Below are 25,153 nucleotides of genomic sequence, written 5' to 3' on the forward strand. Positions count from 1 at the left end.
CATCCAAGAAGCTCTGCCTTGGTCTGGTATTGCTCGTTGCCGTTGTGGTCGTCAGTGTTTCGGCTTTGGAGTGAAGTATTTAATCTCCTGCTCTGTCTTCGTTGCTCCGTATCAGTTGTTGTCGTTCTTCCGTGAAGCTCTTGCATGGTCTGGTAGTGCTCGTCGCCGTTGTGGTCGTCAAGATGCGGTGATCCTGTGTTTTGGTTTTGGAGTGAAGCATTTCATCTCCTGTTCTCTCTTCGTTGCTCCGTATCAGTAGTTGCCGTCCTTCCGTGATGTTCTCTGCCCCTTCCCTTGTCACATCAGAAATAAATCTGTTCTAATAGATTTGGATATCTTGTACCGTATCGATCTTATCTCATCATGTTTAGAATATATGCATTTAATGCGTCAATATTGTGATGATAAGCACGAATCAATGCCTCATAAATTAAATGATGACTTGTCGCCTATCATCCAATTAAATACACCTCCATTCATTCATTATAGTAAGAATCAGCTTTACCCATATCTGTTTTATTGGGATCTTTATATGCATTATTTGAATCATTAAAATGACATCGGGTAAAGGATGAGGACAGTGGCTTTACTTAAGAGTACCACAGACTACAACTTGTGTTAACGTCTCGTTAGTGTCTTCATTAAAATTTAGCACTACAACCTGGCAGTTAATATGACGAATAATTAATGAAGGCGAGATATATTGAATTTCCAACGTTGTGTAATTTCTAAAATTATTAGTGCAGGTGGCCTTACGCGATAACATAATTAGGGTTAATTATTGATTATTTTATATAATTAATTATCTTTAGTATTTTGATCTTTATATTTTTAAAAATTATATCGGAAACATTTCATTTTATTTCTCATCATGTTGTTAATTTTGCTAATGGAAATACCATAAAGGTTTATTGAGTACTTGGTTTATCATGATATTTTCGTTAGTAAAATTGACGACGTGAGAAATAAAATTAAATATTTTATTTTTATAAATATAAAAATTATAATATAATTTTTAAAAATATATAAATTGAGATATTAAAAATAATTAATTACAAAAAAAATCTATAATTAACCCATATAATTATAACTCAAACGCAATATTTTTTACTACTCGAAAATAAGAAAATCATAGACAAAATTGATTTGAATGTCGTTCTTCATTCACTTCACACACACGATTGTCAAAATTGACTGGAACCTTAATTATTCTCATGTATTAATATACGTGATCTTACAAATCATAGGAAATTAGTAGTGTATTGAACTAATTGGAGTAAAGTCGTTCGTTTAAGACTCTAAAGGTTAGTTATGCAAATAAAACCCTACTCAATAATGTCACGCAATTATTGTACCTGAGGATTCAATGAACCGTACGGAAGTCAATCCACACTGTTTGACTGGCCGATCCGATGGTCCGGACGCTTTCGCATCGAGACGGAGACAATCCAACACAATGCAGCTATTGGTGGGTTCCCCTGTACTGTACCTGAAACAACGCGTCGAATCTTCACTGACCTTGTCTGACCGCACCGAATCTCGTCGATCAGACGGCTAAAAATTAGTCGATCGGCATCATGAGACTCCCACTTCGCCCCCTCCCTCCCATATCGCTCCTCCGGGATTCCAAATGCGTCATCGCCACCATCGCAGACTTCCGATCCCGTCGCACCCTTCGACACCAAATCATCGCTTTCCTCGCTCTCTGTGTCTCTCTTTACTAGATTCGATTCGCAATCTCGAGTCGGAACCGGTGGCGGCGATGGAGAGAGGAGATCGAACTTGGACGTGTTTGGACACCGATCCGAGCGGCTGGGTTCGCTGATTCAGTGTGAATCTTCGTGGGGACGAGTGGGGTCTGGGATCGAAGGGAGATGCGGCGGCAGGCACCCGAGTTCCGGCGCCCAGCGAGGAGGCGCCTCCCCGGTTGGATGTGGTCGTTACTTGGGATCTCTTTCGTCGTGGGGGTGGTTCTCTTCTTCTTTCAGCACCGCCAGGACCAGCACGCCGCGCCTGTGCAGGTACGACCTCTGCTAGAAATTGTTCCTTTTTTATTCGATTATGAATTGAAGACATTCGTGCTACATAAACAGTCAAAACAATTGGATCGCGCGATCTAGTTTGTTGGTAACAGCAGTCACGAAATCCGAACAAGGATTACTTATAAGTTCTTTATTTGATGCAGTAGATAGTGAAACCAGGATCAAGTTAATTAGTAGGAGAGTTCTTGATGAAAACTTGGTGAGCGAAGGAATTTCGTCTCAAACATTAGGTTGGATATCCATGTAGTTGATTCGAAGAAGTTCTTATTTTTCTGATAGACTGGGGGTCTATTTCTTGCTTACGAACAAGTTGATCATGAATCTTCCATTTGAAGCATGAGAATCAAGTATGGAGTTGATGCTACAATGGGATCAGATGCGAAACCCAAGGGAGGACTTAATGAACAATTTACATTCATCTAGTAAATGATTCTCGTGGCAAAAATCAAGAATGGCAGATTATTAACATTTTGATTGGTTTGAGCAACGTGTCCATTACTAGCCTCAGAAACTGGGTGTATGACTCACGGTTCCCATGAAAAATTTGTGATGTTTACTTCGGGTTGAAGATATGAATTTTATGGGGAAAAAACCTGTCGCTACTAACAATGTCATGTAAGATAATTGTTTCAAAATTAAGAATTGTATAATTAAAAGAAGGAAAAAGAAGCTCTTCGGTGACACCATGATCGCATCCTGAGGATGAAGTGCTGTCTTTTTTCTGTTTGTGTCCAGCAAAGCATCAGACTAACTACCCAAAAAGATTCACTTTTGCAATTTCTGTGCTACCATTTGATCTGAATATGATATCAAAGGACTAGCATCATCAACATGTGAATTAAATCCAAGTTGCATAAGACAATTTTCTCATAGATTTGCTTGGAAGGAGGCTTGATGAGTGCTTGTACTATCTAAAGTAGTATAATTTCTTATGTATTATTATGGTGGCCAAGTGGATGGTTTATAATGCACTTTGGAGGTAGTAACAAAACAAACATTATTGTGGATATGGAATCCTCGTCAACAATCATAACAACTTTTGTATGTGCGACTGTGTGTCCATATGACTTCAAAATTGTTCTTTACATAAAAATTATTGGCTTAAATAGGTTGTGGATATATTTCCGAAACTAGTAACCTCTTCAAATTTTTCTAAAATTTTACACTCATGGTAGAACCTGATGTCCAGACTACAAACAAGGTTTCTGGAGTTAACTTTCAACAAGTAGTATTAATTATTGAAGCATGCGCACATTGTCTTCTCAATCTTCAGCTATCATTTACCTCTCTCATCAAAATTTTTGTTGAAATGTGATGTTAAAACAATCGTCCAGTCTCTGCCAGTCATATTTGATTGCTAGTTTATTTAAATTGTGTGCTATCTTGATCTTATTATCCTTTAATATCTTGCTAAATATGCATGGTGTCATTTGAAGGATGTAAGTGTAGCATGTGCATCCTCTTTCAATTTTCTAGTGGCAGGCTTCTCAGCTGTCTTTTCTTAATTGTTTCAGGAGAAGGGCCTGACCAATGAAGAAGTTATGCATACAAGTTTAAATCTCACGCAGGAACTTTTAAGTAGCTCCTCCTTTGCCAGGCAACTTGCTGATCAGATGACCCTTGCTAAGGCATATGTAGTGATAGCCAAAGAGCATAACAACCTTCAATTTGCTTGGGAGCTTAGCTCACAGATAAAGAATTGCCGATGGCTGCTCTCTCAAGCGGCTGTGAGGGGTAAAAATATCACTGAAGAAGAAGCACATCCGATAATCAATCAACTAGCACAGCTAATATTCAAGGCCCAAGACTTCCATTATGATGTAAGCACCACTATATCAACGTTGAAGAGCCACGCTCTTGCCCTTGAAGAGCGTGCAAATTCAGCAATAGTTCAGAGCGTCCAGTTTGGTCAACTGGCTATGGAAGCTATGTCCAAAAGTCTCCATTGTTTAAGCATGAAGCTAACAGAGGAGTGGTTCAGAAATCCAGCACTTGAAAGATTTTCCGATGAAATGAGGAATTCTCCTCGGCTTGTGGACAACAACCTATACCATTTCTGTATCTTTTCTGACAACGTGCTGGCAACTTCTGTTGTCATAAATTCAACTGTCTCGAGTGCTGACCACCCTCAACAGCTTGTGTTTCATGTGGTAACTGATGAGGTTAACTACTGGGCCATGACTACTTGGTTTCTCATGAATGATTTTAGAGGGTGTACAGTAGAAATCCGAAGCATAAAGGAGTTTTCCTGGTTGAATGCCTCTTACTCTCCTCTAATTCGACAGTTATTTCAGGACAGTTTGAAAGACCAAAGTGGGGAAATGAATTTTGAGGATCTAAGATTTGAGTCTCGGTTGAACCACTTGCGTTTCTACATCCCACAGATATTACCACTATTGGAAAAGGTGCTGTTTCTTGATGATGACATTGTGGTGCAGAAGGATCTAACCCCTCTATACACTGTGGAATTGCATGGCAACGTTATGGGAGCTGTGGAGACTTGTCTACAGCAGTGATTGTAAAAGGCGCTCGAGCGCTCGCCTAGGCGCTCGGGCGAGGCGAGGCGAGGCCCGAGCGCCTCGCTAATGTCCCAGGCGGCGCGCTTCAAACAGGCGCCGCCTGGGCGCTCGCCCGAGCCCAGGCGCTGGGCGCTTCGGGCGAGCTCCTGGGTAAACCAAGGCGACCGAACCAGAATTTTAGGTCTGGTTCGGTTGTTAGTTGGTTCAATCGAACCAACTAAACCGATATAACCCAAACCCTAACCCTAACCCTAACCCAACACTAACCTGCTGCCGCTCTCGATCCCGATCCCGATCCTGATCCCGATCCCGATCGCGATCTCGTCGCTCGCTGCCGCTGCTCCCGCTGTCGCTGCTCGCACCTCCCGCGAGCTCTCTCACTGCTCGCGCCTCCCGTGAGCCCTCTCGCTGCTCGCGTCTCCTGCGAGCCCTCCCGCGAGCCTTCCCACTGCTCGCGCCTCCCGCCTCCTGCGAGCCCTCCCGCGAGCCTTCCCGCTGCTCGCGCCTCCCTCGAGGCCTCCCGCTGCTCGCGCCTTCCGCTCCCTTTCCCTTTCCCGCTATCGCCGCTCGCCGCTGCTGCCGCCGCTCGCCGCTGCTACTGCCGCCGACGCTGCTGCCGTCGCTCGCCGCCGCTGCTACCGCCAACGCTGCTGCCGCTCGCCACTGCTGCTTCCTCGTTTCTCCTCAGTATACTCTTAATATTAAGTTTATTTGAATTTTGAAATGATTAATTTTCTGTTAATAGATTAATAATATATTACTTTGATTTTAATGTTGTTAATTTTTATTTATTTGAAATTATTGTTAGGTTTCAACAAAAATGGCAAGTGTAGAGAGCAACTCAATAGAGTCTCCAATGGTATCAAAAAAAATCCTGCATGGAAGTATAATTATTTGAAGGATTAGAAAGATCCTAATGCAGTGACTTGCATATTTTGCGATAAGACTACCAGAGGTAGTATTTTTCGTGCAAAACAACATCTAGTAGGAAATTTCAAGAATGCAGCAGCTTGCAAAAAATGTCCACCTGAGGTAAAAGAAGAGTTGCTGAATTATATGAATGAAAAGAAGACACAAAAGAATGAATCTTATGGGAATTTACCAGAAGACAATGTTGAACATCTCAGGGATGAAGAAGAAGATTATTCTGCAAGTATTAACCCAAGTGAAAAAAGAGTATACGACAAAAAAGGAAAAGAAGTTATGAGTACTAAGAAAGGTAGAAAAGGACCGATGGATCTATATATGCTTCAAGGATCCCAGAAACAACAAGGGCAAGCAGGAGGCTCAAAATTGAGACAAACAAATATAAGTGATGCTTGTGATAAAGAAATAAGAGGAAGAACAATTCAGCACATTGCTCGCTTCTTCTACCAGGCTGGTCTTCCCCTTAGTACAACTCGTTTAGACAGTTTTAAGGATATGATTAAAGCTATTGGAAGATATGGTGCAGGATTAAAACCTCCAAGTTATTATGAGATGCGAGTTCCATTGCTGCAAAAAGAGTTGAATTATACAAATGACTTACTAAAGGGTCATAAAGAATCATGGGCAACACATGGTTGCTCTATTATGTCAGATGTTTGGACTGACAGGAGGCGCAGGAGTATAATTAATTTTATGGTTAATTGTTCTTTAGGGACTATGTTTGTGAAGTCAATAGATGCTTCATCTTTTGTAAAATCTGGAGACAAGATATATGATTTACTTGACAACTTCGTGGAAGAAATTGGAGAACAAAATATCGTTCAAATCATAACCGACAATGGAAGCAACTATGTTTTAGCTGGTAATATTCATCTTTTGATTTTGTTAATTATTTTATCTTCAATTAAGTGTGTTAAACTCTTAAGTCTTATCATTTTTATTATCCTTTGTCTCAGGTAAATTGCTTGAATCAAAAAGACAACACTTGTATTGGACTCCATGTGCAGCACATTGTATTGATTTAATGTTGGAAGATATTGGAAAGATTTTAGAAATCAAGAAAACCTTAGAAAGGGCAATTTTTGTTGTTGGATTTCTTTATAATCACATTGGGGCTTTGAATATGATGAGAGAATTTACAGGGAATAAAGAATTAGTGAGACATAGTGTTACCCGATTTGCTGCTTCATTCTTGACATTACAGAGCGTGCATCGTCAAAAACATACTCTGAGAAATATGTTTACCTCTGAGAAATGGGTGACAAGTAAATGGGCAAAAGAAGCAAAAGGCAAGAGGGCTGCTGATATTATCTTAATGCCATCCTTTTGGAATCATATAGTTTATATATTAAAGGTAATGAGCCCTCTTGTTCGAGTCCTTCGGTTGGTGGATAATGAAAATAAGCCTGCAATGGGATATATTTATGAGGCTATGGATAGAGCAAAGGAGACGATTAAAAGATCTTTTAATGAAAATGAAGAAAAATATGAGAAAATTTTTACAATCATTGACGAAAGATGGAATTGTCAACTTCATCGTCCCTTACATGCAGCAGGATATTATTTGAACCCTGAATTCTTTTATAAGATTAAATCTGTTGGATTTGATGCAGAAGTTTTGGGTGGGTTATATCAGTGTGTTGCAAGATTAGTTCCCAGTATTGAGGTTCAAGATAAGATTATTCATGAATTATCTTTATATAAAAATGCTGAAGGTCTTTTTGGAATTCCAATTGCTGTTCGATCCAAGACAACTACCTCTCCAGGTATTAATAATTTGATATAATTAATTTCATATATATTATGTTACTATGTTATTGCTAATAATAACATAAATTTTGCAGCTGAATGGTGGAGTCTATTTGGAAATTCCACCCCGAACTTACAGAAATTTGCTATCAAAGTACTTAGTTTGACATGTAGTGCTTTGGGTTGTGAGCGAAATTGGAGTGTCTTTGAGCATGTAAGTATTACTAAATATTTTTATTTTAATTAATTTATTTATTTAGATATATATATTAATATATTTTTAAATTATATGACATGACAGATTCACTCGAAGAGAAGAAATCGGTTAGAACATCAACGATTGCATGATCTTGTTTACATAAAGTATAATCAAGCTTTGAAGACTCGTCATGATTTGAAAAATAGATTTGATTCAATCTCATTGCAAGATATTGATGATTCAAATGAGTGATTAGTAGGAGAAATGGGTGCTAACTTGCAAGATGCTGAAGACGAGCTTGTATTTGAAGATGATAGATTGACGTGGGGAGATGTGGCAAGAGCTTCAGGTGCTGGAGAATTACAAACATATACAAGACAGATATCAAAGAGAAAAATGAGTGCAAAAGCATCAAGCTCGGCTCCTGCTATTGTTGAAGACATAGAGAATGAAACATATCTTGATGAAGAGGAAGGAATCGAAGAACAAGAGGAAGAAGACGAATTCAATGAAGATGATTTGTGTAAAAATGACGATAATATTGATTATGATGAATGACTTTGATGTAAAATTTTAATGTTTTGAATTTTGAAACTTTTTGTTAATGTGACATTGTGATTTTGTATCTTAGATTTTCTTAATTTAATAGCATATTTTTATTTAAAATTTTAAATAATTATATTTATTAATTATATTATATATTTTTATATTTTAGCGCCTCGCTTCGCTCGGGCGAGCGCCTAGTGCCTCGGGCGTTTTTGGACCTTGGCATCTTTTGGCGCCTAGCGCTTTTTAAATCACTGGTCTAGAGGCATTCCATCGGTTCTACAAGTATCTGAATTTTTCCAATCCAATCATCAACTCAAAGTTTGATCCTCAGGCATGTGGATGGGCATTTGGGATGAACATCATTGACCCCATGCTTTAGCATGGAAAAAGGTAAATGTTACCGCCAAATATCACTACTGGCAGGAACAGAATGCTGATCGGATGCTCTGGAAGGCAGGGACACTTTCTCCTGGCCTCATCACATTTTATGGGTTGATTGAGCCCCTTGACCGGAGATGGCATGTATTAGGACTGGGATATGACAAAGATATTGATGATAGGTTGATTGAGAGTGCAGCTGTTGTGCATTACAATGGGAACATGAAGCCCTGGCTAGAGCTGGCTATCGGAAGATACAAGCATTTATGGGAAAGATACATCAACTTTAGACATCCATCAATTGCAGGTTGCATCATGCACTAAGATACATTGGTTCTGACATATGGTTGTCTGGAGATTATCTTTAGTATTCTCATGGTCAAGTTCAGTGCCCATTTTTCAAGCCTTACCTGTTGAAGGAGAAAAGGTCGGGCGCTATGACGAGGCAGCATAGATATACTATATCTTGTAGAAATCAATAATTCATTTTGGAAGATGTAATAGTTGCTTGTTAGATCATACATTTTTGGACCACAGGTTTTCAAGGAAACTGGATGATCTAGATGGAATTTGTAAAAGAAAGATACACTAGAACCAGTTTTTTCTGTTACTCCCTAAATTCAGGACTCATAATGTTGTAACCTGATTTGATCTATTCCTTTTGCGAGTCTGAATGAATGCCATACCATGCTTATGATCATACCTTTTCTAAAGGTTTGAGTGTCTGTTGAGTTCAATTCTCTGCACCATCTCTTGATAAAATCTGAACTTATGAACAGGTCCATTTTCTCACAGGTGGACATAATTGTTCGTTATCTAAATCATAATCTTGATCTTGCAAAATTAATCTTCATCTAGGAAAAACAAAACTAATCTCTCTTGTTACTTAAATAAGTTTTATCTAAATCATAATCTTGATCTTGCAAAATTGGAATCACAAATAATATCTTTTGGTATTCATGAATTGATACTTGAAAGTATTGGTATTCATCACTTGAATTTGATTAAAACATTACATTCTTAAATTAATCATTCTCCTATGTTTCAAAAATTCTTTAAATGTCTTATGTGATAATTGAAAATTAATTTGCTTTATGATGAATCACGAATCATGTCTTGATCTATGATATTGATATATTTTAATCATGATCATTGGTTGTATAATTCTTTTGCTCTATTAAAAAGATTTGTTCCTTCTTGAATTTTCTTAATATCATGACATGATTTTGTAATATGGCTTGTATAATGGTTAAATTTTTTAGTCATTGATTTCTACCTTCTTTTCGATAATGATAAAGGGGGAGTTAGTTTACTAGCCTGTATATTTCAAAGGAAGGAAAATTTGCTAGCTCGATCGTTTCATTGAAAGAACTTATTACCATGAACACTACCAATGAATTGCAAATCTTGCAATATAAAGAGAAGCAAAGAATTGCTATCTTGAAAGAAGCAAAAAATGCAAAACTTAGAAAACTTGTAATATAATTGCTCTTGACATGCTGTCACGGATAAACTTCTGAACAGGATGTTTGATGTAATGCTTATGTATGTCATGTCTTTTGGTATGTTCATGCTTTGTACAGCATGTAGAGGGACGACTGAAGGCTTAATAGTCCCATTTTAGTTAGGTTAGTGGCCGCTTTAGATGTGTAAATAAAGGTTGTATCATGTGGACACGTGTGAGAGATTTTCGGTCTGTAATGGACCATTTTACCCTTTGTTGTGCAACTGTTCAGAGCTTGTAAAGTCTGTTTGTAATTTGCATTGTCTGTGAAGTGTTTTCAGATATGTTTGCTTGTGGATCCCGAGTGAGGCGTTTTCTCTATCCTATTCTCTCTTTTATGGGTCCTAAGGGACCATGGGAGGCTTCGGGGAGGCTGACCTTTGCGGACGGACACGTAAGGGTGCCGCACGACTTAGGCAAAACCAGCTATGTCCATTACAAATGGTATCAGAGCGGGACAAGCACTCATAGAAACACTTAACATGCAAATGCGGGGGACTTAGCGAGGCTACGTTGAGGGCAGTCAGTACACGCACGACCGTTTGGAGGATAACGGGTATGGAGATGTAGGGAAAAGGAGTCGCTCGGAGGAGCGGACATCTGAGATTGACATTCAGAGGAATGGCCAACCCTTCGCGCAAGAGGCACCACGAGAACAGACAAACTTGGAAGAATGCAGAGCGCACAAAGGTTGGGATGGCTGAGTTTGAGCTACGGCTCAACGTTGACAACTATACTTGATGGTGCTCAAGGCAAGCGAGGCGCTTGGTAAAGGATGAGACCATCCAAGGTGGAATGAGTTGCTCAGTGACTGAAAGAGTTATACAAAGCTCACAGAGGTGAGGGGAATTACTAACTCAAAGAATTCGGTACTCATGCATGGGCTTGTATGCGGACGATGGAATGTTCGCGGCCATCCCAAGGCGACCAAAACTCGGTGCCATGGAGCATTGAAACTTTCTCTTCGGCATATGAAGGATACATCCGTAGGAGGCTGAAGTGTGCAACGAGTTCAGCATGTTGCTAGGCCTTGAGTGGTGCAGTGGGAGCTGTATTGATGTGGAGTCGCAATCTAGCAAGTGTGTTTGCAGGAGACAGAACAATGCACAGTTTGTTCAGCAGATCGGAGTAGTCCAAGGGGATGGTGGTCTCCAAAACGAAGAGAGATGTTGCTCCAATGGGACAGTTATCCAGGAGGGATAAGTCCCAGCTCTCCAGAGGGAGAATCATGTGGGACGAACCTCACAAGTTAAGGAGGAGTACCTCAACAAATAACAACTCCACGAAGCTCAATGGACTGAGCGAGCGACGAGGAGTCGTCGCATGATCTCGCTCGAGAGAATGCATTGGTAGATGCATTGCGAGATCAAGTGGGGGAGCGACCCAAAGCAACACAAATGAAAGCACACTTAGAGTCGATATGGAGATCGGACTCAAGGGAGGGCTGACCCGTGGAATGGTGGGCGCGAGGGCCACCATCAAACTTAATGCAAAAATGAGGAGTGGAGCAACTTGGATGTAACTTGGCAGAGTACCCAAGCCGCATGAAGGGAGCCAGCATAGAAGATGGAACATGGAGCGGAGGCATAGTGCTTTCCTTGGACAGAGGTCAAGAACATGAACTCTTGTAGAAACAAGAGTAGGATCATGTTGTTCCATGGGTCATTCATTCTGACGAAGCGGACTCATCTTGCATTGTGTCAAAGACGAAGGGACCTTCTGGGAACATGCACCTTATCTCGGAGGAGCATTTGATGGAGGAACTAAGGTGACTCAATTTACGGAGGCGAAGTTGGGTTCAGAAGGCCTTAGCATAGGGCAAAAGGATGCAGAGGCGGGCACTCTTAAAGAATATGTCACAATGTTGCCATTCAAGTTGCCATGAAGGAAGCGGTGCACAGCGAAGATTATACTAGTAGGGGCAGAGGCCTAGGATCCAGACAATGGTGCACTAATTGCAATGAAGTTGGGGGACTTCGGGAGCTACTAGGTGACGGACTGTCCTAGAGTGGTGCTTCATCTAGGTGTGACCCAAGAGTGGGTGGATGAAGGTCGATTACCAAAGGAGCGAACAAAATTGAAGGTGGAAGAGACCCTGCGATGTATTGGTAGAGGCCACACATGGAGGGTTCACAATTCGAGTTCATCCCACAAGGATCAGAATGCAATAGAGATGTCACCAGGAAGTGATATGGTGCAGCGGATCGTGGTGGAACAGTTCGTGGCAATACGATACACACGACATAGTCCCATGAGGGACTAGATCATACAGAGGTATGATCGGGAGCTACTAGAAGCTCCACTTCGGTGAACAACATGACGGCAAGAAGGGCTATGGATTTAAAGAGTGAAGGTCATGGTACCGTAGAGGCGGGTCTTCCGTGTGTGCATCGAATTTTGCATCGGATGAAAGCCTTGGTCATCAACATATGGGGGCTGGGTTCCACCAAGGGAAAAGTTCGAATGCAAGTACCAATGAGTCCCATAGGAGGGACTTGATCATGCAGAGGTATGATCGAAGCAGCTGGAGAGTTGGATTGCTCCAAAGCCCATATTCGCTTAAGGGAGCCCGACAAGTCAGAGAACAAGGTCGAGTAAGCGAACGTTGCTACCAAAGAAGCTAAGGAGAATAGAATTGGTGCAAACCCTACAACGTGATGGCAGAGGCCATGCATGAGAGTTGCAGTCTGTCTTTCCATCGACCAAAGGGATCTGCTTGGAGAACACTGAGGTGTTGAAGCAGGGGGTCGAAAGGGGCGAGGAAGCGACGACGAGTCCAGAGGGACTTAGCTACCCAAAATCAAGCATAAGTTAGAATGGAGGTGGACTCGGAGGAGTGCCACAGAGGCATATCTACTGATTGTGAAGAAAAGGGATGCAGATGCGAGGCGACGGATAGTAGTGCCATGGGCATGGCAACGCCATGGTACCATAGAGGCAGGACTCCCGTGAAAGTCATTATCCCTTGCTCTCATGGAGGGAGAGCGCTTGTGTTGGGAAATCTTAGGGGGCGACATCACATGCACAGCGGAAGATCAAGAAAACAAAATCCCTGATTCCCAAAGAGATGTTTGTCGTCGTGCGAAGATTGGTACGCAAAAATCCGTGAAACATGAAACTGCGTATAGAGTAGATTGTGTTACCTAGGGAGATCGTATATCCCTGTTTCCTTGTAGATCCTTAGGAGAGGGTGAAGGAGGTCAAGCGTCCTCCTCTCTAGCGGTGATCCACATAGCAGGGTTGCGACGACGCTCCTCAAAACTCCAGGCCTACTCTGAGGTGGAGAGGGAGAGGAGAATAGGAAAGGCAAGCAAAGACTCTAGCCTATGAGGCTGTGAATCCCTCCTATTTATAGAGATCTCGTGTCAAACCCTAATGGGTCCTTCCCTAGTGGGTATTGGATCTGCATCCAATAAGACAAGGGCTCCGTCGGATATCTCATATCCGAACCTCTACTCATCGCAATGCCTACCATATGTGTGTGACCCTCTAGGCCCAATATCGAGCTGGTCGTGAGTCATACCTGTTAGAACTCCTTCTAACACAATCTCTATAGATTCTAATCCCCAAAATATAGGATGCTTCCCCTAAGTCCTTCATGGAGAAATGTCTAGATAACCAAGCCTTTACTGTGGATAGCATTCCTACGTCATTCCCAATGATCAGGATGTCATCCACATATAATACCAAAAAGGTGATAGCGCTCCCACTTACCTTTCTGTATACACAAGGCTTATATTCGTTCTAAACGAAGTCATAAGATCTGATTTCCTCATTAAATCTTATGTTCCAACTTCGGGAAGTTTGCTTTAATCCATAAATGGATCTAAGCAACCTACACACCTTATCTGGGCAGTTCTTGGACATGAATCCCTCAGGTTGCATCTTATACACCTCCTCCTCGATGTTTCCATTGAGGAATGCGGTTTTCACATCCATCTGCCAATAGAATTCTAATGGATTTTAGCATTGCTACGGGTGAGAAGGTTTCGTCATAGTCAACACCTTGCCTTTGACGATACCTCTTAGCCACTAGCCTTGCTTTATAGGTCTCTACCTTTCCATCTACTCCGATCTTTTTCTTAAAGATCCACTTGCAACTGATAGGTACAATACCTTCGGGTGCATCAACTAGGTTCCAAACCTTATTAGAGTACATAGAATCCATCTCAGAATTCATGGCTTCTTGCCACTTCCCGGAGTCTATACTCATAATAGCCTCCTCGTAGGTCTGAGGATCAATATCCTCTACATCCTCTCTTCTAATATGTCCCACATATCTCTCAGGAGGATGGGATACTCTATCAGACCTGCGTAAAGTTGAAACTTGTGTATTAGGTACCTGAACAGACTCGGGCTGTAGAGTGGTGCTTGAGCTTGGTTCTCCAACCTCGCTCAATTCTATCATTCTCCTACTGTCTCCGCCAAGAATGTGTTCCTTCTCAAGGAACACTGCTCTCTTAGCTAAAAAGACCTTTTGGTCCTCGAGATGATAGAAATAATACCCACAAGTTTCCTTGGGATATCCCACAAATTTGCATCGCTCTGTCCTTGATTCTAACTTATCGGGATTGTGTCTTTTAACGTGGGCAGAGAAGCCCCAAATCTTAACAATCTTAAGATCATGCTTCTTCCTTTTTTATATCTCATATAGTGTAGACACTACCGACTTAGTTGGAACTCTGTTCAGAAGGTAAGCTACGGTTTCTAGGGCATATCCCAGAATGAGATGGGTAGGTCAGCGAAACTCATCATGGATCGTACCATATCTAATAATGTACTATTTCTTCTTTCAGAGACACTATTGAGCTGAGGTGTATAAGGAGGTGTCCATTGGGATAATATCCCATGGTCCTTGAGGAACTGAGTGAACTCTGTACTTAAGTACTCACCTCCTCGATCTGATCGAAGAGTTTTGATACTCTTTTCAGTCTGGTTCTTCACCTCATTCTTATACTCTCTAAATTTCTCAAAGGCCTCAAACTTGTACTTCATTAAGTACACATATCCATACCTTGAGAAATCATCAGTAAATGTAATGAAGTAGGAGTAACCTCCAATGGCATGAGTTGACATGGGTCCACATACATCACTATGTATGAGTTCTAACAACTCAGTGGCTCTCTCTCCAGTTCCATTAAATGAAGAGTTGGTCAGTTTTCTACGAATGTAAGGGTCACAAGTTGCATATGACACATAGTCGAATGGATCTAGATATCCATCATTTAGCAACTTTTGAATCCTTCTTTCATGGATGTGACCTAGCCTACAATGCCACAGGTATGCACTGTTCAACTCATCTCATTTCCTTTTGGACACATTTACATTCATGATATGTGGAGTGGTGTCTAACATAAATAAAACATTAAAATGTTCCTTTCGTGATGATCTTATCATCTAATAATATCGAACAACCATTGTTCTCAAAAACAAATTTATATCCACTAACTATTAAACATAAAATGAAGATAATGTTTTTGATAATAGAAGGAACAAAATAACATGCATCTAATGCAATAAAAGCTCCACTAGGCAGATGTAGGGCGACCTCGCCAACAGCTACTACAGCAACTTTTGCTTCATTACCCATCTTGAGGTCCATCTCGCCTCTCTCTAGTCTCCTAGGCCTTGCTAGAACCTGCAACAAATTGCATATATGATAAGCACTACCGGTATCCAATACCCATATGTTATCATAAGAGTCTGACAAATGGAGACTGATCATGAATGTACCTGAAGCTTCATCAAGCTTTTGTTTCGCCCTTTCTGCAAGGTATTCTTTGCAGTTTCTCTTTCAGTGCCCATCTTTACCACAGTGGAAGCACTGGCCTTTGTCCTTTGTTGGGTCTTTCTTAGCAACCTTTGCTTTACCCGGTTTGCCCTTGCCCTTTCCCTTCTTAAGGGACCTTTCTGCTTTCCTTTTCCTTTTGGTCTCACCAATGTAGAGAACTGGCTTCTCTTTCTTGATAGTACTCTCTGCCTCCCTCAACATATTGAGAAGTTTTGGGAGAGTCACTTAAAGCTTGTTCATATTAAAATTCATTATGAACTGTGAAAAGGAATCTGGTAGGGACTGAAGCACAATGTCCACACACAAGTTATCCTCTAGGACCATTCCTAGACCTGTGAGTTTCTCTATCCACTCAATCATCTTTAGGACATGGTTCTGAACCGGTGTCCCCTCAGTCATCCTAGCGCGGAAGAGGCTATTAGATATCTCATATCGCTGAGTCCTTCCCTGTTCCTCAAATAATTTACGGACATGTAGGAGAATGGATCTGGCATCCATCTTTTCATGTTGTCTCTGTAACTCAGGAGTCATAGAGCCCAACATATAGCACTGAGTAAGAGTGGAATCATCAATGTACTTCACGTAGCGAGTGATCTCATCCTCGTTTGCCCCTTCTTCGGGCGCAAGCATCACTGTATCAAGGACGTACACGATTTTCTCCGCTGTGAGAACAATTCTCAAGTTACGGAGCCAATCCGTATAATTTGGACCGGTGAGGCGGTTGACATCAAGTATGCCACGTAAGGGATTTGAAAGCGACATTTTCTGAAAATAAAGATGCAGCAGAAATGAATAACATACAGATTTTGCAAGAAATAAACTATTAAGATATGGACTTTTATCTTAATATGCTCCCACTTATTTTTCTAATGAGTCACCCGACACCCTCAGCACGTGAAATTGAAGTCTCCGGCAGACTTCTAGTGGGGATCAGGATCCAATCAGCGTCTTAGTGTAACCTCGAGGGACTCGACCAATCACACTAAGCCTAAAAGGTAGGCAACTTTTGTCGATTACAACTCCTTATGATTCTCGTCTTGTTCGGCCTCCGAATCACCATGGCCTCGAGGGACTCGACCAACCATGATGCTCGGTTAAGTCAACACCTTCGTTACAAGATGAGTCTGATTTGATGATATACCCTCGAGGGACTCGACCAAGTATACCATGCCCTCAGGTCATCGGTGACATCTCTATGTCGTAAGCAAGATAGCGAATCGCAATATAGGTGAGTCTCGAGGGACTCGACCAACTCAACCTACATCGGGAATCGGTTCCTACTTATAACAATGGAAGGCCACGTGGGTCAATCTAATTGCCTCACGTTTACCGACTTAATATTATCGAGAGATGTTTCTATGATTTGGTCTCCTAATATGACATATCACACATATACATATTTAATATATATCTACATCACATGCAAATAAATAAATATATATATATATATATATATATATATATATATATATATATATATATATATATAGTATGTGTATAATCAATTACACCAGATGATCATGAACCACAACCTAATATGATTAGGCCCGAGCCAGTAGGCCTAATCACTCACATCAAGATCTATGTGTGCAACGGTGCATCTCCATGCCCTGTGATCGTTCATCTCGTCCTCGTCGGTTCCGTCGACATCTTGATGCATCTTCATGCATCACGATCGTCCGTCTCGTGGGTCCCGCTATCGCATCCACGCTCCCGCTGTGCCTCCTCATGTGATTACAACTTAATCATAGGCACGCAGGCCCGACAATAAATAGAAAATATAATGGAGGCTTGCAAACCTCAATAATAATAATCACAGGTACACACATCACACAGTCCATGATCATCCGTCTACACATCATACATCACATGTATAAATAATCATCATCATGTAGGACTACTAGATAATAATAATAAATAATAATAATCAAATAAACTTTTTAATTAATTAATATTTTCTGAAATCAGAGACATTATAGGAAATTTCTGAATTCATAGGGGTATTTTCGTAATTTGGACAAAAGACAAAAACTGGAATTTCTCAAATTCCGAGGGGCAAAACTATCTTTTGCCCATAAAACCCTAATGCCCTTTCCCCTTTTCGCTGCTGCCGTCGCCGCCACCCTGCCGACGGCGGCCTGTGCGGCGGGGCGAGGGCACTGCCCTCGCCTGCAGGCGGCACGCCCGCTGGTGGCGCTGCCGCTGCGGGTGGGCGCCCCCTTCGAGCGCTGCCGCCTCCGTAGGCGGTGTTGTCCTACCGGGCGACTGCCCCTGTGGGGGGGTTACGCCCGCGGGAGTAGCGGCGGTAGGCGCCGCTGCCCTACGGCGCCTCTGCCCATGGGCTACCAGCCCCGCCGGCAGCAAGCCTGCTGCAAGCAGGCCGCCGGCCGGCTGCAGCAAACGCAGCCCCTGTGCTGCCCGCCTTCGACTGCGCTGCACGCAAGCGGATCGAGGGCAGCAACTGTTGCTACCCTTCCTTGTTTTTGCGTCAACAATTTTGACGTCAAAATTCTTCCTAAACACAACACACGCAGTTCAAAACCAATCATTCACACGAACAACCTGGCTCTGATACCACTGTTGGGAAATCTTTTTGGGGGTGACATCACATGCGCAGCGGAAGAACAAGAAAACTAAATCCCCGATTCCCAAAGAGATGTTCGTCATCGTGCGAAGATTGGTACACAAAAATCCGCGAAACATGAAACTATGTATAGAGTAGATTGTGTTACCTAGGGAGATCGTATATCCCTGTTTCCTTGCAGATCCTTAGGAGAGGGTGAAGGAGGTCAAGCGTCCTCCTCTCTAGCGGTGATCCACACAGCAGGGTTGCGACGACGCTCCTCAAAACTCCAGGCCTATTCTGAGGTGGAGAGGAGAATAGGAAAGGCAAGCAAGAGCTCTCTAGCCTATGAGGCTCTGAATCCCTCCTATTTATAGAGGTCCCCTGTCAAACCCTAATGGGTCCTCCCCTAGTGGGTATTGGATCTGCATCCAATAAGACAAGGGCTCCGTCGGATATCTCATATCCGAACCTCTACTCATCGCAATGCCTACCATATGTGTGTGACCCTCTAGGCCAAATATCGAGCTGGTCGTGAGTCATACCTGTCAGAACTCCTTCTAACTCGGTGAATTATTATCTCTGTAATAATTCACTCGACTCATCGACTATGGACGTACTAGGCCACTACGCCGTAGTCCCCAGACGATACAGGGGAATCCAATCCATTGGACCTGTCTGTCCTCAGTTACCGTGTACCTATAGTCCCTCATCAATCTAATATCCCAGAGACCGTATATCGAGCATGGTGTTGTCAGACCCATATGGTTTCTACTCGAGTCTCGCTCTAATCGGATTCTCCCAGAGAACTCTTTCTCCCTCAACCCGAATGACCCTGACCAGGGATTTGTCTGAGCAAGAACACATGGGATATTCCTCTCATGACGCCAAGAGTGGATGATCCTCTATCGATACTCAATAGCCCTCGTAAGGTCGACTACCACTCCCAATGACCAGCTGTACTAGATCTGGGACAGCCAAACCTATAAGTCTGGTATCAAATAGTGGAGCACTAATACAGGACATTTTGGTGTCTCAAGTCTAAGGACCAGATACACCACTAGGACTACGAAATCGCTGTCTGACAATAAGGCATCATTAACCATCCAGCATTCCATAAGCGGATCAATCAGTGAACTCATTCTCCAATGAGCACCTGTACTGTATCCCTAGTGTCCCTACACAAGTAGCTATGAGACCAGCTGCATCCATCATATGGACGGGTATACAGCACACCAGTCTGTCCGGTTATCACGATATCCCTCTTGAGTAACCTATGACCGGGATTATTTAGGATATGTGTTTAAAGGTGAATCGATCTCACTATCGTGATCTCATCACGATCCGATTCCCATTGCACAAATCGAAGGACATCACAATATATGTATGCATTTATGTAATAGTTATAAAGTGATATACGCCAAAATATAATAAGCAAAAAGATTCTGTATCAAGTCACACGTGCCATCACTCATGTGATTGGCTTGCTGGGCACCTATGACTAGCAATTCCGACGAGCTTCTTTGGCAAGCTCCTGGACTTCTCGAATTTGTTCCTACAGAACCTCCGACGACTGTCCGGACTTCCATCGAACTCTCAAACCCCCAACGTGATCATGGTCTTGACTTCGGTGCAACTCCTGCTGTATGTCTTACTTTCATCGTAGTTAATCGTGCACATGTAAAACAAACTTTGATCTAAACAATTAATACTAAGCATTAATCAAGTTGTCCAGCATATCATTGGTCCCTCGACGCTTCGTCCGATTCTTTGGCGCATCGTCCTCTCCTGCGGCCTATTGCCCAATCGGCCAATTGACTCCGCAACTCCGATATCCTTGGCGTAATGTCCGGTCTTCTTGGCCCGATGTTCGAATTCACGACCCGAAGCCTTCTGTCGATACGTCGACCGATCCACCGACCCGACGTCTAAACTTCTGACATGTTCCTCCAACCCAACATGATTTTTCCTGTTTTAATTGTCTCATCCTAATTTAAGCATCCTACATCACTCAAAACACAGATTAAAACATAAACACAATTATCAATTGGTTTCTTTATCAAAATACAAGATTCTACGGTTACTTCTATACTCATAGAACATATCTTTTGATTAAGAAAACTTAATTTTGTGAGAGTTTTCTCTCATCCTATTAATTTCTTTCATCCATAAAAGATATGCATTTGTTTTCTAAGATACATGATGGAATACACTATTATCAATCCATCATCTATTTTGTCATTTAGTTTGGCCTCCTGTCTTTCATTGGCATCACACAAATCTTTACAAAAATAAGATATCCTTGTTGAATCTCAGATTTTGATGATGAAGTCAATTGTCATTTGTTGTTTAATCTAAATGTTGAGATAAGTGTGTAGGATTAACTACGATGAAAGTTAGACAAGCAGCAGAAGTTGCGCCGGAGTCAAGTTCATGATCACGTTGGGAGTTCGAGAGTTCGACGGAAGTTCGGACGGTCGTCGGAGGTTCTGCGAGAACAGATCCGAGAAGTCCAGAAGCTTGCCAAGCGAAGCTCGTCGGAACTTGCCAAGTGGATTGTCGCAAAGTCCAGGAGTTTGCCGGAAGTCCGCAGGAGCATCACCAAGGGTTCATCGGATGATCGACGGAAGTTCGCCGGAAACTCGCCGGAAGAAGCGATTGACGCACCGAAGCAAAGCTGCAGAAATTGTCTTAGATTTAATCGTAGTTAGCATGTTGATTAAGTTAGAAAATGGGAGGTGATCCCATTAGCTTAATCTTGGGGCAATTGGGCCCCTGAAAAACTGAAATTGGGCCGAATGGAGCTAACCATTCGGACCCTGATTGCACCAGGAGGTGCAACCGCCTAGGCCAGGAGGTGGCACCGCCTGGGCTGAGTCTTCCAACGAGACTGGGCGATGCAACCGCCCCAGCCAGGAGGTGGCACCGCCCGAGCTCAGTCTTCGAGCTAGACTGGGCGGTGCAACCTCCCTGACAGAGAGGTGGCACCGCTTGAGCTCGGTCTTCGAGCTCTAGCAGAGAGGTGCAACCGCCTCAGTCAAGAGGTGGCACCGCCTGGGGCTCAGTCTCTGAGCTAGACTCAAGCGGTGCAACCTCCCTGACAGAGAGGTGCAACCGCCTGGGCTCAGTCTTCGAGCTCTGCTAGGCGGTGCAACCTCTCCAGTCAGGAGGTGCAACCGCCTTATCCCGGAATTCCGGGATTTGATCGTTTTGAGCTCCAAATTTGAATTGGGTTGGGGCCTATAAATACCCCACCCATTCAGCACTGAAAAGATACAGATCCACACCGAATTCCTGATCTTTTCTGTGATTCTAAGAGCTCAAATTTGTGTAAAGTCCTAAAGTTCTCCTCTTTCTATTCTTCAAGTTTTGAGTTGTAAAGAGAGGAGAGAAAGGATCTGTAAAGGTTGTCTCCTGAGCCTGTCAAAAGGAGAGAAACTGTAAAAGGGCAGTTGGCCTTCGCCTATTGAAGGAAGGCCCCTAGTTGACGTCGGTGACCTCGTCGATGGAGGAAGCCAAAAGTGGAGTAGGTCAAGACTGACCGAACCACTCTAAATCTCTGGTTTGCGTTTATTTTGAGCACTTTATCATTACTGCAAACCTCCTACATAGCTTCTACTCTCTGCGCCTTTACGAACAAGTTTCTAAGTGCTGATCTTTTCGAATCTGCATTCAGACATAAATCGGTGTTTTCGTACGATATTTACATTACAGTTTACGTTTACGTTTTGATTCTGCAAAACTGTCTTCTGCGCTTTTTACGATCGAGTTTCTAAGTTCAGATCCCTTTGAAACTGCGTTTAGACGTAAATCTACGTTTAGGCGCAAACTGCGTCTAGACGTAAAAACTGTGTTTAGACGTAAACTGCGCAAACTGTGTTTAGACGTAAAACTATGTTTTTGACGTAAACTGCGCAAACTGTGTTTAGACTTAAAACTGTGTTTTAGACGTAAACTACTTTTAAACGTAAAACTACGTTTAGACGTAAAACTGCGTTTAGACGCAAACTGCGTTTAGACGTAAAACTGCGTTTAGACGTAAAACTGCGTTTAGACGCAAACTGCATTTAGACACAAATTGCATTTAGACGTAAACTGTATTTAGACGTAAACTGCACTTAATCATAAGTTATCTTAGAATCGGCTTTTGCATCAAAACTGATTTTTATCTAACGAACGCAGCTTTCGTTTTTAATCGCTAAAAGATTTCCGCTGCACTAATTCAACCCCCCCCCCCCCCCCCCCCCCCCCCTCTTAGTGCTCTCGATCCTAACAATTGGTATCAGAGCAAGGTTAACTCTCTAACGGATTAAAACCCAAGAGAGATGGCATACGCTGGAAACCAAGAGGGGCATTCTATTACGCGTCCACCCATGTTCAGTGGGACGGACTACACCTACTGGAAGACCCGAATGAGGATCTTTCTTATTTCTATGGACTTTGAACTGTGGAATCTTGTCGAAAACGGATTTTCGAAGTCTTCTCTTCCAATGATCGATTTGAATGATTTGGAGAAGAAGGCTTTCGCTCTTAATGCAAAGGCTATGAATGCCTTATTTTGTGCACTTGATAAAAACGAGTTTAACCGTGTTTCAACTTGTGAAACTGCATTTGATATTTGGCACACACTCGAAGTGACCCATGAAGGCACAAGTAGAGTAAAAGAGTCAAAAATCAATTTGCTGTTACATTCTTTCGAACTTTTCTGGATGAAACCGAGTGAAACCATTGGCGACATGTTTACCCGTTTCACGGATGTCGTCAACGGTCTAAAAGGACTCGGAAAAAGCTTTTCAGATTTTGAGCTTGTTAATAAGATACTAAGATCCCTTCCTAAGAGTTGGGATCCAAAAGTAACTGCTATTCAAGAGGCAAAAGATCTACGCAATTTTTCTCTTGAAGAACTAATCGGGTCATTAATGACCTATGAGATGACTTGTAAAGCTCATGAAGAGCAAGAAGACATCCTTCCAAAGAACAGGAAGGATATGGCACTTAAAACTTTTGAATGCCACTTGAGAGAAAACTCAAGTGATGAGGACTGTGATGATGACTTGGCACTTCTAATAAGAAAGTTTAAAAGGTTTTTTAAAAGAAACAAGTTTAAAAATGATGCAAAAATTAAACTTGAACCCAAGAAGGACCAAGTAATCTGCTATGAATGCAAAAAGCTGGGACACTACAAAAGTGACTGTCCCCAAGTCAAAAAAAGAACATCGAAGAAGAAGGCGTTTAAAGTAACATGGGATGACTCGAGCGCATCCGAAGAAGAGGAGTCCAACACCGAGCAAGTTGCTCATTACGCCTTAATGGCCATCGAAGATGAGGTAACAAATTCAATAGATGCAGATTTATCATTCGATGAATTATTAAATGCTTTCCATGAATTATTTGATGAGTGCAAGACTATCAGTAGTAAATACAAATTGCTAAAAAAGGAGCATGATAGTATTATTTGTAATTTCGATAAGTTAAATGCTAAACATCATGATAGTTTAAACTCATGCATAAAATGCCATGATCTAGAAACCTTCCAAAAGGAAAACGTGCTACTTAAGGACACCTTGAAGAAATTCGAGGTTGGTAGCAAGTCATTGAACATGATCCTTACGAACAAGGGTCACGTTCCAAAAAGAAGTGGAATTGGATTCGTGAGAAGTCCTCACCAAAATCCAACCACCTTCATAAAAGGCTCCATCTTACATATTCGACATCAAGACAAATGTAACTTCTGTTGTAAATCTGGACACAAGACACATTGTTGTCCATTCAAAAAAATAAGTCCAAACAAATTGATCTGGGTTCCTAAAGGAACCATGACAAATTCTATGCAACATGATAGAAAATGTAGATCTATTTATGAGGCACCCAAAAGCAAATGGGTACCTAAAAATCATCCTTTTTTGTAGAAAACTAAACCATCGCAAGCTAGGAGCAAGAGATGGTACCTTGATAGTGGATGCTCAAGGCATATGACCGGAGATCCATCTCAATTCTCTAAGCTCACTAGCATAGATGAAGGATATGTCACCTTCGGAGACAACAACAAGGGTAAAATCATTGACAAAGGAACCATAGGTAACAAATCCAACTTCTCTATTGAAGATGTTTTGCTAGTTGATGGTTTAAAACATAACCTCTTGAGCATTAGTCAATTATGTGATAAAGGATATATTATCAGATTTGAATCTAATGCTTTCATCATTGAAAAACCACACAAAAACATATCTATGATTGCATTGAAACAAAATAACGTATACACTATTGACATCAATGATTTGTGTAATGAAATGTGTTTTTCTGCTTTGAATGAGGATGCTTGGATATGGCATAGAAGATTAGGTTATACTAGCATGAAACTAATCACTCAAATATCATCCAAAGAACTTGTAAGAGGAATTCCTCGTATCAAGTTCATCAAAGATAATGTATGTGATGCTTGCCAATTAGGTAAACAAATTAAGAGTAGCTTCAAATCTAAAAATCAAATAAGCACCTCTAGGCCCTTACAATTGATCCATATGGACTTGTTCGGACCAATCTCCACATCAAGCCTAGGAGGTAGCAAATACGCCTTCGTCATCGTGGATGACTATAGCAGATACACATGGACTTACTTCTTAAAACAGAAAAGTGAATGCCTTAGATCTTTTACCAAGTTTTGCAAACTTGTTCAGAATGAGAAAGGGTCTATGATTTCATCAATTAGAAGTGATCATGGTGGTGAATTTTAAAACCATGATTTCCAAGAATTTTGTGAACTCAATGGATACAACCATAATTTCTCTACTCCTAGAAATCCTCAACAAAATGGAGTTGTAGAAAGAAAAAATCGAAATTTACAAGAAATGGCAAGAACCATGTTGAATGAACACAACCTACCCAAATATTTTTGGGCCGAAGCCGTAAATACTGCATGCTACATTTTGAAT

The 25,153-nt window shown here is 41.8% G+C and overlaps 1 pseudogene; it reads left to right on the forward strand.

The window, feature by feature from the left end:
- Nucleotides 1-1,581: 1,581 nt before the first annotated feature.
- On the forward strand, nt 1,582-9,052 carry LOC135635962 (hexosyltransferase GAUT11-like; annotated as a pseudogene).
- Nucleotides 9,053-25,153: the final 16,101 nt, after the last annotated feature.

Source organism: Musa acuminata, chromosome BXJ3-4, assembly GCF_036884655.1.
Source record: "Musa acuminata AAA Group cultivar baxijiao chromosome BXJ3-4, Cavendish_Baxijiao_AAA, whole genome shotgun sequence".
Classification (NCBI taxonomy): Eukaryota; Viridiplantae; Streptophyta; class Magnoliopsida; order Zingiberales; family Musaceae; genus Musa; species Musa acuminata.